We start from the raw sequence: 13,395 nt of genomic DNA on the forward strand, positions 1-13,395 counted from the left end.
AGGGGTTCAATGAATAATTTGGAGTTTAAAAAACGTATTGAATTATTGAACCTTAGTTTCCTAAAATATCTTTTACTTTCTCACAGGAAAGACCAGCACTATTCGATAGTACATACTGGAAAGATGAAAATGTTCTGTATTGGTGTTTTCCAATATGATAACCACCAGCTACACATGGCTATCTTGTTTAAACACTTGAATTGTGACAGTGACACTGAAGAATTGTATTTTTAATTGTACTTAATTTTAATTAATTTAAGCTTAAGTAGCTGTATGTGGCTAGGGCTACTGTATTAGAGAATCAGTTTTAGAACACTATCCAAACTTTAATGTGGGTATGAATCACTTGGGGATATTGCTGAAAAGCAGATTCTAGTCCAGTGAATGTGAGGTAGGGTCCAAGATTCTGCATTTATAGCAGGTGCCCAGATGATGCCTAGTCTGTGGACCACACTCTGAGAAGTAAGGCTTTATTTCTCAAAAGCAAGGATTCTCTAATCCTAATGTATGTCTTTAGCCAGGCTGACACTTGTCCTAGAGGATGAGTCAGATGAGCCTGTAGCAAAATTACAAAATATGACTTTCAAATTATAAAAGGAAAGAATTTCAGTGACAAAATTATTAGTATTTTTATTATTGACAGTAGCTAAAATTTTGTCTATACTATTTATATATGTTGTATATTTATATTTTATATATTTTATAAAAAATTTAAATATATTTATATATAAATATATATTTGTTATATATAAACATTTTATATTTATAATATTTATATATTTATATTATGTAATGTAATCAATTGCTTAAATTTTATTTAATCCTCACCATAACCTTATGTAATAGATTCCACTTTTATTCCAGTTTTACAAATGAGGATCTGAGGTTTATTAAAGTTAAGGGACTCCCAAGACTCCACAGGTAGTAAATGCAGAAGTTGTCTTTTGATCACATACAGCCATACATATTATAATAACCATCAACTTCTTTCCTGTTATTAAGTGGAGGCCAATGATTTCCCACTTGCGGCTGATCAATAAATCATATTTGATTCTTTTCTACAAAGGATAATAGTAAGAGCCATACTAGTAGTTGTAGTAGTAATGCTCACTAGAACTCTGTGTACAAGTTAGAACTGTCATCCTCACTTTAAAGATGAGGAAATTGAGGTTCAGAGAGGGAACCTCTTTGGTTACATAATTTGATTACGACCACATAACTTTTAGGTGGCAGAACCGGGTTTGGAAACTGGATTGTCTGCCTCTGGAGTCCATGCCCTTGTCTATTCCAGTAGACAGTTTCTCATGTGTTTGGTGAGCACCTGCTGTCTTAGGCAATGCACTGTGAGCATGGCTACTGCCTTCTGTATATTCAATTGAAAATGGAGTTTACTTTGAAAATTTTAATCATGTATAATTTTATGTCTATCAAAAATATTTTAAGACAAAAAGTCACTCTTTATTGTCCAAAATGTATAATTTAGTTTGTATCATCTTTGAAGCCAATTTTTAAATTCGTTTGTCATCCATGAAGCTGACTTTTTAACTGTGCATACTTAGTTTTAGATTTACCTCCACTTTTTTGTTAGTGAAGAACTGGTGAGCACTGTAAGACATGTACATGTACGTGTGTGTATATGTGTATATATTCATGTAAACCTTACAATTTAGAAAAACTTAAAATTGTCTTCCTTGTCTCCCATAATGAACTTGAACAACAAATTGGCTTCATCATTTTATGAAAGAGAAGGTGAATGCTTTGCTCCCGGTTTTTCAGTAACCTAAGCATCTGATTTCAGCCTTGGTTTTCAGAGGTCTTTGTCATTTTGTTTAGTTCGGCAGTCGGTGCTAACGGAGTCTATTTTTTTCACTTCCAATTTTAAATAAAACACACAATCTTCTTTAATTTCTGAATAACATATTCATGTAGTTCAAACATCAAATATTACACAAATATATACAGTGGAACGTCTCCTTCCCAGAGTTGTTCCCCAGCTGTGCAGCTCCTCATTCTGTCATTCTTTTGATAGGTAATCACTAATATTATTTTCATTTCTTTCTTCCAGAGAAATGTTTGTGGTTTCAAGCTAGTCTAGACACATTCTTTACCTCTCCTTTTATAAAAATGTTAGCAGATATGTTTATTTTGAAGTGTATAACATTACTTTTGTTTTGTTTTTGTTTGTTTGTTTGTTTGTTTGTTTGAGACAGTCTTGCTCTGTGGCCCAGGCTGGAGTACAGTGGCGCGATCTCTCCTCGCTGCAAGCTCTGCCTCCCGGGTTCATGCCATTCTCCTGCCTCATCCTCCTGAGTAGCTGGGACTACAGGTGCCCGCCACCACGCCCGGCTAACTTTTTGTATTTTTAGTAGAGACGGGGATTCACTGTGTTAGCCAGGATGATCTCGATCTCCTGACCTCGTGATCCACCTGCCTCGGCCTCCCAAAGTGACATTGCTTTTTTTGATAAAAACCTTGATGTTATCAAAATAGACCCTCTAAAAGTTGGCTTCTTTAAAAAATGTTCCTCCTTTTTTCATGATGAATTAGATATTATGTGCCTCATAATCTGATAAGTGATAGCCAGTCTTGGTGCAGGTGTGTTTACTGTACCCTTGCCTACATACAGAAGGGAAGAGCCCTGCTCTCCACACATTGCCTGACAAAGAGTAGGTGCTCATTAAACTCCTGAGACACTGTCTACTGGAGTAGACAAGGGCATGGACTCTAGGGGCAGACAATCCAGGTTCAAAACCCGGTTCTGCCACCTAGAAGTTATGTGGCCCTAGTCAAATTACTTTCCTTCTCTGAACCACAGTTTCCTCATCTTTAAAATGAGAACAACAAACTAACTTGCACACAGTGTTCTAATGAGCATTATTACTACAACGACTACTATGAATACCACTACTGTCATCTGTGGAGGAGAGTGGCTACTTTACTGGTCAACCACAATCAGCAAATCATTGGCCTCTATTTAATAAAGAAAATAAATTGATGGTTATTATGATATGTATGATTGCATGTAACCTAAAGATAACTACTGCATTTATTAGCTGTTCTGTTTTGGGTATCCCTTAACCTCTCTGAACCTCAGCTTCCAATTAGCAAAACTGGAATAAAAGTATTCGATTTGTTGGCATCCACTTCAATGCTATATCTGTGCATGTGTGTATGAATATGTATGTATATATACGTTTATTTATATACATGCTTTCCAACTTAGGATGAGGTTAGGTCCTGACATAACCATTGTAAATCAAAAATATCATCGGGTCAAAAATGCATCATAAATTGAAACTATCCTAAGTTCCTCTCCTATTATGGGATTGTGGTTTCTACTGGATGTGTATGGCTTTCACACCATGGTGAAGCCAAACCATCATAATCGAGGGACCATCTAGATAGCGTTGGTCTACATATGTTAATGGGGATCTTAACAAATTAAAAGTAGAAAAGCTTCCTCCTTATCCCCAGCATTAGACTCAAGTATGTATCCCAGCTTTTGCAGATTTTAATAAGTTGAAAATAATTAATGAGCCTTTCCTAGTAGATGGGTAAAAGAAAAGGGCTATTATTGAAATATTCTGAAACACAATTCTATACCTTATAAGATATTCATGTTAAGGAAACAATAAAATAATATTTAGAAATTTTAATGTAGAATTGAACAAATTCCCTCTATTTTCTTTTATAATAAGAAAGATTATATTCCTGGATGTTTGAATGACACTGTGAAGTCTAAAGGCTAGTAATGGACATAATCCAGCATTATTAAAATGTTGTTTCTGTATTATTATTAAAAAATATAGAGACTCTCAATACATGATAATGAATACGTGGTGTGCTTACGTTTTCTTATATACCGTGGGATAAGCACAATTTGAGAAATGAGAGGCATTTCTTTAAACAATAGACTGTGCTTTATTCACCTGTCTTAGTCTAAAAAGGCTATATGTTGCTGTCAGTCACAGCAAACCACCCTCTCAGTGAATAAGGAGATAATAATAGTTGAGGTAAGGATAGAAGACCTTAGACTTTGCAGAATTCTTTTATGTTTGCAAAGAAAAATTACCTCGATAAATTATAAGCTTATGGATTTTTGTGTCCTTAACTCCTCATGTATTGAGGAAGCTAAGAATTATTCTAAACTTGGCAAATTTATTTGGTCACAATATTCCCCTCTATTCCATCAAGTAGTAATGGAATTTAACAAACACACCAGGAAGAAAAATAGCAGCATTGAAATGTTTTATTGATCCGTAAGGATGACCAGCTCTACCAAGACTCGAAACCGTTTCACAGAAGGAATTTTTAGTTAAACTATTCTTAACAATAGGAAAAACAAGTTATTTCTTTTAAGATTCTGTAGAGATTATAGAGCTTTTTAAAATCAAATAACCTCTTTTCTCTGAAAAATTTTAAAGAAAAATCAATTTTTTACAATACACCTGCTGACTTATTGCAGGGCATATTTGGTAGCTGCTAATCTTTTAACACAAAGAAGAAACTTGTAGTTGTTAATGCTTCTAGGAAGTCAAGCTACGGAATGGAAAGTGGTTTTTAGAGTTCAGATTAGGCCTTAATCTTTGACGTCCTGCTGGGAATATTAGGAGATGTATGGGCATGATTGAGGAGAGGTACATTGATAGAAATCAACTAGGACTTTGATAATTTTTTTCAAGAATCTTATTAAGTAACCCAGACAGAAAAGGTACATGAAATGTTACCAGGCAGATTCCTGATTTCATATTATAAATACTGAATAGGTATGACTTAAAATAAATTTTAATCAGTCACTAATTACATACTCGTACCTAAAATTTGGGTAATGGTACCATTTGATTCTATCATAAGGAATCAAGCCTCTTGTGTGTTATAATCCAGGATCTTTAGGTCAAACCTCTTCCTTTTGTGAATTAACCTGGAAATCCTGTCAGATCTTCGAATTACGGTGATATAGGGAAGTTTAATAGGAAGTCAGGATTCCCTTGACCTCTGAGATTTCAGTGTTTGGCGGAGTACCAAGCTCTCTGTTTCACCAGCTACTGCAGAGTCTTATGACATACCCAATGGATGAATTATAAGTTATGCCCCTGAATACATCTAACCTTGACATCCTGTCACTAGAAATGTACATATGTATATAGACACCCAGACTGATGCTCCAAGGTAATGTTTCTAGATTGAAGGGGTGGGAGTGGGCATGAAAAAAAGTCCTTTCTGCTTATTTATCTCAATGTCCATGGAGGTAACTATTTATAATGGAAGGACTGAGGGTAACACCAAGAACTCTTGATTATAATGACGCTCTCTCCCTCCCTCCCTCCCTGCCTCCCTCCCTCCCTGCCTCCCTCCCTTTCTTAAGCAAAAAAGCAACAGGAAATAAAGAAGTGAATAAAAGTTGTCTCTTTTCCTGAAAATATACGTCACTTAGTAAACACATCTCACGCCTATTTTGATTTGTGAATAAGGACAACTTAAAAGCTGTCTTCTAATATGAAACACCTTAACGCTAAGACCTTGCAAGGTGCATCTGTTCTTTTTATCCTGGAGATTAAAAAATATTTTACAGACAAACAGTTTGGGTGTGAAAATACTTAAAATGAACAACTTTCATTATCTTTTAAGAAATCATGATGGAAGTTCTGGTGAATGTCTGTGCTAACCTGACGTTATTGAGAAAGTATTTTAGGCAGATTCTGTTTTATCTGTTACTTCATATCATATCACTCCCTTATTCGGTGGCTTAAAACAACCATTTTATTTCTCATGATTCTGTTGGTCAGGAGTTCAGGTGGCTTGGTGGGCAGTGCTTCTGGTTCAAGTGTGTTGTTTATCTTGACTGCCTTCATCCGGTAGCTGGAAGGTCAGGAAGACTTCACTCATATGTCTTGTATATTGTTGCTTTTTCATATGACCTGTCTTTCTTTCTCCACATGGGTAGTTTGAACTTCTTCGTAGCATGGGTCCTAGCATCTCTTACCAGGAAGTTGCCTTCTAAAAGGGATTATTCCAAGTACCGAGGGAAAAAAAGCCCTGCAGATCTCTTAAGAATCAACCTTAGGAGTTATGGAGCCTCTTTTCTGCCACATTTCCTTGGTCAAAGCAGGACACAGGAGCAGCCCAAATACAAAAGGAGGAAAAATGAATTTCTTGTTTCCATAAGAGAAATGGTAAGGACTGTGCAGTCACCTCGGATCCACCACAGACTATCATTGGCCAAAACAACAGAACTGTATCTGGATACAGACATTCACTATAATAGAAGCATGTGGATGATTTAAGAACGTTTGAATGTTGAAAACATTATAAGGATAAAAGCGATGTCATGATGTCAGTGCTGTATTCAGCCGTAATTTTTCAACACATACCGTTAGCCGTAATCTATCAACACAGGCAGACAAGTTATAATTTATAGAAAACAGTCTTTCATGTGCAGTGATGCTTAAAAAGATAAGAATTTACATTTTCACTGTAAAATAGAAATAAATATAAAGCAATCACCTTTATATAGATGTAGTTATAAAATATATTTATTTGAGAATAAATCCAGTGTACCGCTTGGTTGAAAAAGATGGTATATTCCAAATAATCTTTTTGCTTCAGGGAAATTATGACCATCTAGAGTAATTTTGTGTCAAAAATTAAAATATACAGCTAGACTTCTCAGAAGATGTGTATTTTAAGGAAGGGACAAGTACACAGAAGTTGGTTGTTATGGCCACAAAGATACTTTAGTTGTGAGATATAATTACATTAATGAATTCTGCCACTGTGAAATCCTTGATGTTGTCACATTTCAGGCTGGAAGAAGTAATTGATCTGGGATTGGTGGGATTCCAAAGATTTCACAGAAGAAAGCTTTTTCAGATGGTTGGGGGAATAATCAGGGAAAACAGTCTTTGGGGTTATCAGGAATATAATATAATTCTCTATGAAATATCTTTTAAAAATTATTCCAGCCCCTCTTTGGGCATTAACAGTGCATGAAAGTATCCTGTTCTCAGTGATCCAACCTTTTTAAAGGTTCTCCAATGCAAAGGACTTTAACGCGAAGTATAGATACTCCTTTCTATGGAATATAACCCTAGTCATGACAAGTTTCTCCTTTGTTTACTCCTTGGAATAAGTGAAGGTGATTTAACTCAGAGAGGAAGGTAGGGAAGCTATTTCAGAAGGAAGATACCTCCCTAACCTGAGTGACGGGGGTTACCTTTCCTTTGCTTCCCACTCCTCCGCATTTGCCTGTTTTGCTTAAAGTATGACTTCATTGCTTTTTCTTCTTTTGTTGTCATGGGATATTGGAATGTAGGAACCAGGATGTCCTGAGTGGTAAACTTAGCTCCACTACCTGAGAAGGACGATGTGGCATACACCCATCCCATGGACAACAGGCTGCTGGGACTCCTTTTTGGAAACATGAAATATTTACACACACACACACACACACACGTGCATGCGCACACATGCACACAGAGGCACGCACATTAACTAAGGGAAAATTTTTACTTCAACGCTTCCCTTGGAATAATAAGCCTTGTAGAACTAATTGTGGCCAGATTTTAACTCACTCTCTCTTATTCAAAGCAGAAAATAACATAGAGGAAAATTATCTACTGCGGTAATGTGATGGTTTTGTACTCCAAAATGAACATGAGAATGTTCATTCATTTTTTAGAGATAGGTTTTTTATTCACAGTATAAATTTTGTGGAAAAAAAAAATGTCATTCTTCCAAACTGGTTGTGACCTGTGGAATTTGGGAATAAAGCCACGTGTGCATTTGAAGCATTCCTACCTTGGTGCTTTGGGTTAAATGCCCCCCAGCGGTCACCCAATAGAACCTTTTTCTTGCCTCCCTCAGGCTTTGAAATTACCTGTTTACTGGTGTCTCTCCATATACCTACACATTTCTTGAGGGCAGGGACTGGACTTTCTTCATTTTGAATCATCAGTGAAGAGTTTCCAAAAATATGTGTGAATTTGCATTTGTAGTAGAAGTGCTTTGAAGAAAAGAGAGTTTGACATTTAGGAGAGGGTTCCATGGCAATCTTTATTAAGTTGATTGGTATTTATAATATCTTCCAGTCTGTGGATCGTTTTAAAGGTATGCTAGGCTAGCAAAGCTGATAAAGTCAGAGTGATCTCAGATTGACAGGTGGGATAAATAATTAGACTTTTGGTATATAACTCTCACAGAGAAAATCTAGAGTGAGTTGATGCACAGTAGAAGGAAAAGAGCTCTAAAAGCTAGATCGAAAGAGCTTTTTAAAAATTAGGAAGAGCAAGCAAGGAGGAGGGGAATCCAGAGGACAGGAGGATGTCAGAGGGCTGTGTTTCATGGGGGCCTCTGAAAGTGTCCATGGAAAGAACGCTAGTTGCAGAGCTCCTGGGGGAAACAGGAGGTGAGGTGCACAAGCCAAACTAACAGGCCAGAGTGTTTTGTTTGCAACGTTAGTTTTAACTTTAAATACAGCCAGTTTCTTTGGACTCGCAGCCCAGACAGGGAGAGGGAATAGGGAACTCAACGACTTCTTGAATAAGCAATTGCAAGAAATTCTGTAAAACCCAATGAGACCAATAATGACCCCACGAGGTAGGGCCTGATCCTGTGGGAGATTATGGGTCAAAATAAAAACAGTTAGTATTTTAAACGTGTGTTCAGTCATCTGAATGATATAAACTTTAGCTATTATTATTATTTCTTCACTATAATTTGTCGAGTGGAATTCTTTTGCTGCCTGATGAAGATGATTTGCGCACTTGAGCTGACCCTGTATTGGATAGGGGGGAAGAAGAGGTCATTTCAAATAGAAGGGGAAAGTAAAGAAAAGTTGCGTGAATATCTGTAGAAGGCACGTGTGAAGTCTTATTTCTTCTCTTTATTGGACTTTTACAAGACGATGGCAGCAGCAGCCAGGGATGCAACAAGAGTCACATTCGCTTTGGAGGCTGCCCTTGAGGAATGGCCCCATTTTTCACAACTGTACAGAAGTCATCTCTAGGAGAGCTGCCGCAGGCAAAGCCAAGCCAGCTCTAATTAATGACCCAGGCTAATATCGGTCTTTGACGTTCTTGGATATTAATAAATGTTAGATAAGAAAAGCAGCTATTTATCTCTTTGTCCAATACACCTTTAAACATTCGTACAGGAGATAGATATCCTGATGTAAACATTTGCAGCCTCACATATTGTCGGGATCTCTGAACTGTGACTGTTGACAGCAGGTTGCCTTAAGTAATTGCAATGAGACAGAATAATCTAGTAGAAGCTATTGTCATCCTAAGTAATATTTTCCTGAGAAACAGTTATGAAAAATGAATAATAGCATTTAGTAATACATAATGTGAGAGTCAAGAAGAATATTGAAGACAAAGGATACAATCATCATTGCTTGAGGAAAACTAAATTTTATATAGCTGTCCTTTGTTGTTATGTTAATCAAATTATAAAATAAGCGATAGTAGGAGAATAGCATTGCTGTGTTATAAAATTATTTTTAGAATTAGATTAGTTCTGTGACATGAGATGGATCACAGTGAGATTATACCTCATGAGTACTCAACTCTCATAAACACTACAATGACGTTGTTAAATATTCCATGCTTAAAACGCACAGCACGTTAACTCCTTTATTTCAGGGGTTCGCTTTTATAGTTAGAGAAGGTTTTTTGTTTCTTTTTTTTTTTAACTTTTAGACTATATGCATACAATGTATTACAGGTGCCTGTGACTCGCTCTAAAAATGTTGGAAGCTGAACTGCATCATATTCTTGAGGGAGAACTTAATGTCAAGAATTTAAATTTGCAACACCCATTAATGTGTATTTAGAGCATTTCAACAAAGAAATACATTTAGTGACAAAAGTTTTAAAGTATTACAGAAGAGTCAGAACTGAAAGATAACTCATGGAATTTTAATGTACCATTTTACCAAATGTCCTAAAAAATGATGAGTACTTTCAAAAGTAAAAAAGTACCTAAAATTTATTATTGTTAAGAAAAATTTTATGTCAATCTATATTAAAACCACAAGTTTGTAAATTTCTGAGGAAAATTGCATTAAGAGTGTATGGATATTTTAGGATAATGATTAAAATAATCCAAGAGAAAATAACATAAATATAGATATTTAATGATATCCAATTTGGCATAGATGGATGTGGCTCTAATTCAGTGTGGCAGGAACTCCAGAAAGCTAATTTTAACAAAAGAATGTAATCTGAACAATATTAAACATGTAGGTCACTGTATTTAGAGATAATCACTATAATTTTAAACCTATTAGTAAAGGTTGTAATGCAAGTGTGTTGTGCTAGAGTTCTCCAGGAATTACTCTCACTTCTCTACTGAAAAATATTAAAACTACCTTCAAAGATAAAGCTGATTACAGCATAACAAAGCAACTCACTACCACCTCTACTTCATAATAAATACACCCCACATTGTTGTGTTAGATATGAGTTTCACAAAATTTATTGATTAGTTGAACTTTTAAAAAGTCTATTATGTTGACTTCATGTCTAACCCTTTTATAAGTGAGTGGAAATAAGCTCTTTTATTTCTTCCCCTTTTCTCTCACTCTCATCACTGCGTAGCTCCGTTGTTTTTATTATCTTATTCATTCCTGGTCTTAGTTCTCTTAGCTTTGTTCTGTTTTACGTGTAACCCCATTTCTATGTGGAAGTTTTTCTATGCAGAGAGAGCAGGAGTATATTCTTTATGCTTGGGACAATAAACATTTATAGACTGAACATTATACACCAGGAATTGTGCTAATTGCTGGATTTACATTGCTGGAGGAGACACGATAGTCCTCTCAGAGCCTACGGTGGAATACAAACAGAGCAGCACAGTGATTTTCTGAGTGTAACAGAGCATGCAGTCAATGCTCTGGGTGTCTTTTAAGAGCTTTGCTTAGCTTATCCTTGGTGGTAGTAGTGGAGGTGAGTCAAAGAAGTCTTCCTGGAGGAGGTGACCTGTGACCTAAAATATGAACAGGAGATAGGACGAAGAAGGGGGAAGGATGGAAGGTGGTCATTTCAAGAAGTAGGAAGCAGCATGCTCAAATTGTATAACCCTCAACTGTATGGTATTTATGGAAAAATTATAAGCAATTTATGTGACTATCATGTACAGTTCTAGGAGGTGGTGTGTGATGAGGTAGGAGGAGCCATGTCATGGAAATTGTTGTCCTTGTACAGCAGCTTGGGCTTTACCCTAGAAGATGGGGAGACAGTTGGAGAGTTTTAAGTAGGTAACTGGCATGGCTGACTTTACATGCATCATTCTGGCAGCAGGACACAGGAAGGACTTAGAATAGTTATATGCTAGGGTACAGCCTCTAGCCAGAGGATGTCGACAAAGGACCTGGACTCTAATCATGGTCCACAATTCTGCCAGGTTCTAGCCCTACTGAATTCAGAAGGTGGTGCAAAGATTCTTACAATTCATAAAGAGAAACAAATCCAGCTATGGAGAAGAACTTAGTTTTTAGTATAGAAAGTTTCAGATATTTATGGACATTTTTCATACATACTAAATCTTGAAGCAGAGAGCGACAAAGACATACACTTGTGAGTCACCAGCATATACATGGTTGTGAAAATTGTGAAAGTGGATGGAGTTTTTTAGGCTTGGTTTATATTAATATAATGGGAAAGTGATGGTCCAGGACACCTAGGAAGTTTGGGAGGTCAATAACAAGGGAAGAACTTCCAGAGAGAGCTGGAAATGGAATCTGCAAATTTTAAAGCAGCTGGGAAGCAGGGATGAAATATAATGTAGCGGGTGGGAGCATGACAGAGCTCAGTAGGCCTGGTGTGGTGGCTCTCGCCTGTCATCCCACCACTTTGGGAGGCTGAGGCGGTCAGATCGCTTGAGCCAGGAGTTGGAAATCAGCCTGAGCAACATGGTGAAACCCCATCTCTACACAAAATAAGAAAAAACAAACGAACAAAAAAATTAGCAGGGTGTGATGGTGCGTGCCTGTAGTCCCAGCTACTTGGGAGGCTGAAGTGGGAGTATCTCCTGAGCCCTGAGAGGTCAAGGCTGCAGTGAGCTGAGATAGTGCCACTGCACTGAAGCCTGGGCAACAGAGTGAGACTATTTCAAAAAAACAGAGAGAGAGAGAGAGAGGGAGAGAGAGAGGCAGAGAGAGAGAGAGAGAGAGAGAGAGAGAGAGAGAGAGCACTCGGGAGAGAAGAGAAATCTCAGGAGAGAAGTAAGTTTCAAGAATTTTGCTGATCAAGGAAGGAGGAAGACTAGGAATGGAGGAAACATGAAATTCAGCAGACTACCTTTCGAAAATTTTTGTTTTATATTATTTGTATGCTTTTCGTTCTTATTTTTTAGGATAAAAATAATTGAAAGATGTGTATGGGCTACAGGAAAGAGCTAGTTGAGACTAAGATTGGAAATATGGGAGAAAACGGGATAATTAAAGAATCAGGGTCCTGGGTGAACGTCAGGTAACTGGATCTTTCTGTATAAAGAAGTTTGGGCTAATATCTAGAACTACATTATGGTAAATTTTCATGGAAATTAACTCAGAGGGATCATTTCCAGAGTAATTTTAAGCCTATAGAGATATTTGAAGAAATCAGGCAGTATTTTAGGGTCTCTCAAGAAAATTCACAGACCAGGTCATAAAATACAATAAACCAAACGTTTTCTAACCACACATAAAGATCCTTATACTTGCTTATAAAAAGAGATATAGGAATTTATACTACACTGCAATACCATTTATCACCTTGAGATTGGCAAAATCCAAAAGTAGTGAATACTGTCATGGGAATTGCTGTTGGAAATGCAAAATGCTACACCTCTTTATGGAGAGGAATTTGGCAGTGTCTAGTAAAATTATATATACTTTTACCCCTTGACCCAGCAATCACACTTTTAGACACCTATTTCACAAACCTATTGGTAAAAATATGAAAAAAAAAAGCACACCTAAGGCTGTTCACTGTACGTCTATTTGTAATAGTGAAAGACTGGAAACAGTTCAAATTTTCTTTAACAGTATTGTTGCACATCTATACAAATGCAATCCTTCACAGCTATAAAAATGATTCAGAAAGGTAACTATACTAAATTTGCATCATTATATATGTATACACACATATGTACAAATATACAGGTGCTCCTTGATTTATGATGGAATTGTTATAAATAAATAGCACTCGAACATAAATTTAATTTTCTCAGCAAGGCAGTTTTACTTCTATAGAAGGGTGTGACTTGCAGATGGAACAATGGCAAGAGCACCCCTGAACAAGGGAGGGGAAGGCGTTCTTATTCTACTGCTGTGTCATTCCCCTGTTGTCTAGGGTTGGACCACACAGTCTAAGCTAATACCGACTGGCTCTTTTTAAAGAGATCAGGGGTATA

General features: G+C 36.7%; 1 protein-coding gene across 4 annotated transcripts in view; it reads left to right on the top strand.

Moving 5' to 3' along the window:
- Positions 1–13,395, top strand: part of DPP10 (dipeptidyl peptidase like 10) — a 1,405,070-nt gene that overhangs the window by 740,176 nt on the left and 651,499 nt on the right. The window lies entirely within an intron of this gene.

The sequence above is a fragment of the Pan troglodytes genome, chromosome 13, assembly GCF_028858775.2.
Source record: "Pan troglodytes isolate AG18354 chromosome 13, NHGRI_mPanTro3-v2.0_pri, whole genome shotgun sequence".
In the NCBI taxonomy this organism is placed as follows: domain Eukaryota; kingdom Metazoa; phylum Chordata; class Mammalia; order Primates; family Hominidae; genus Pan; species Pan troglodytes.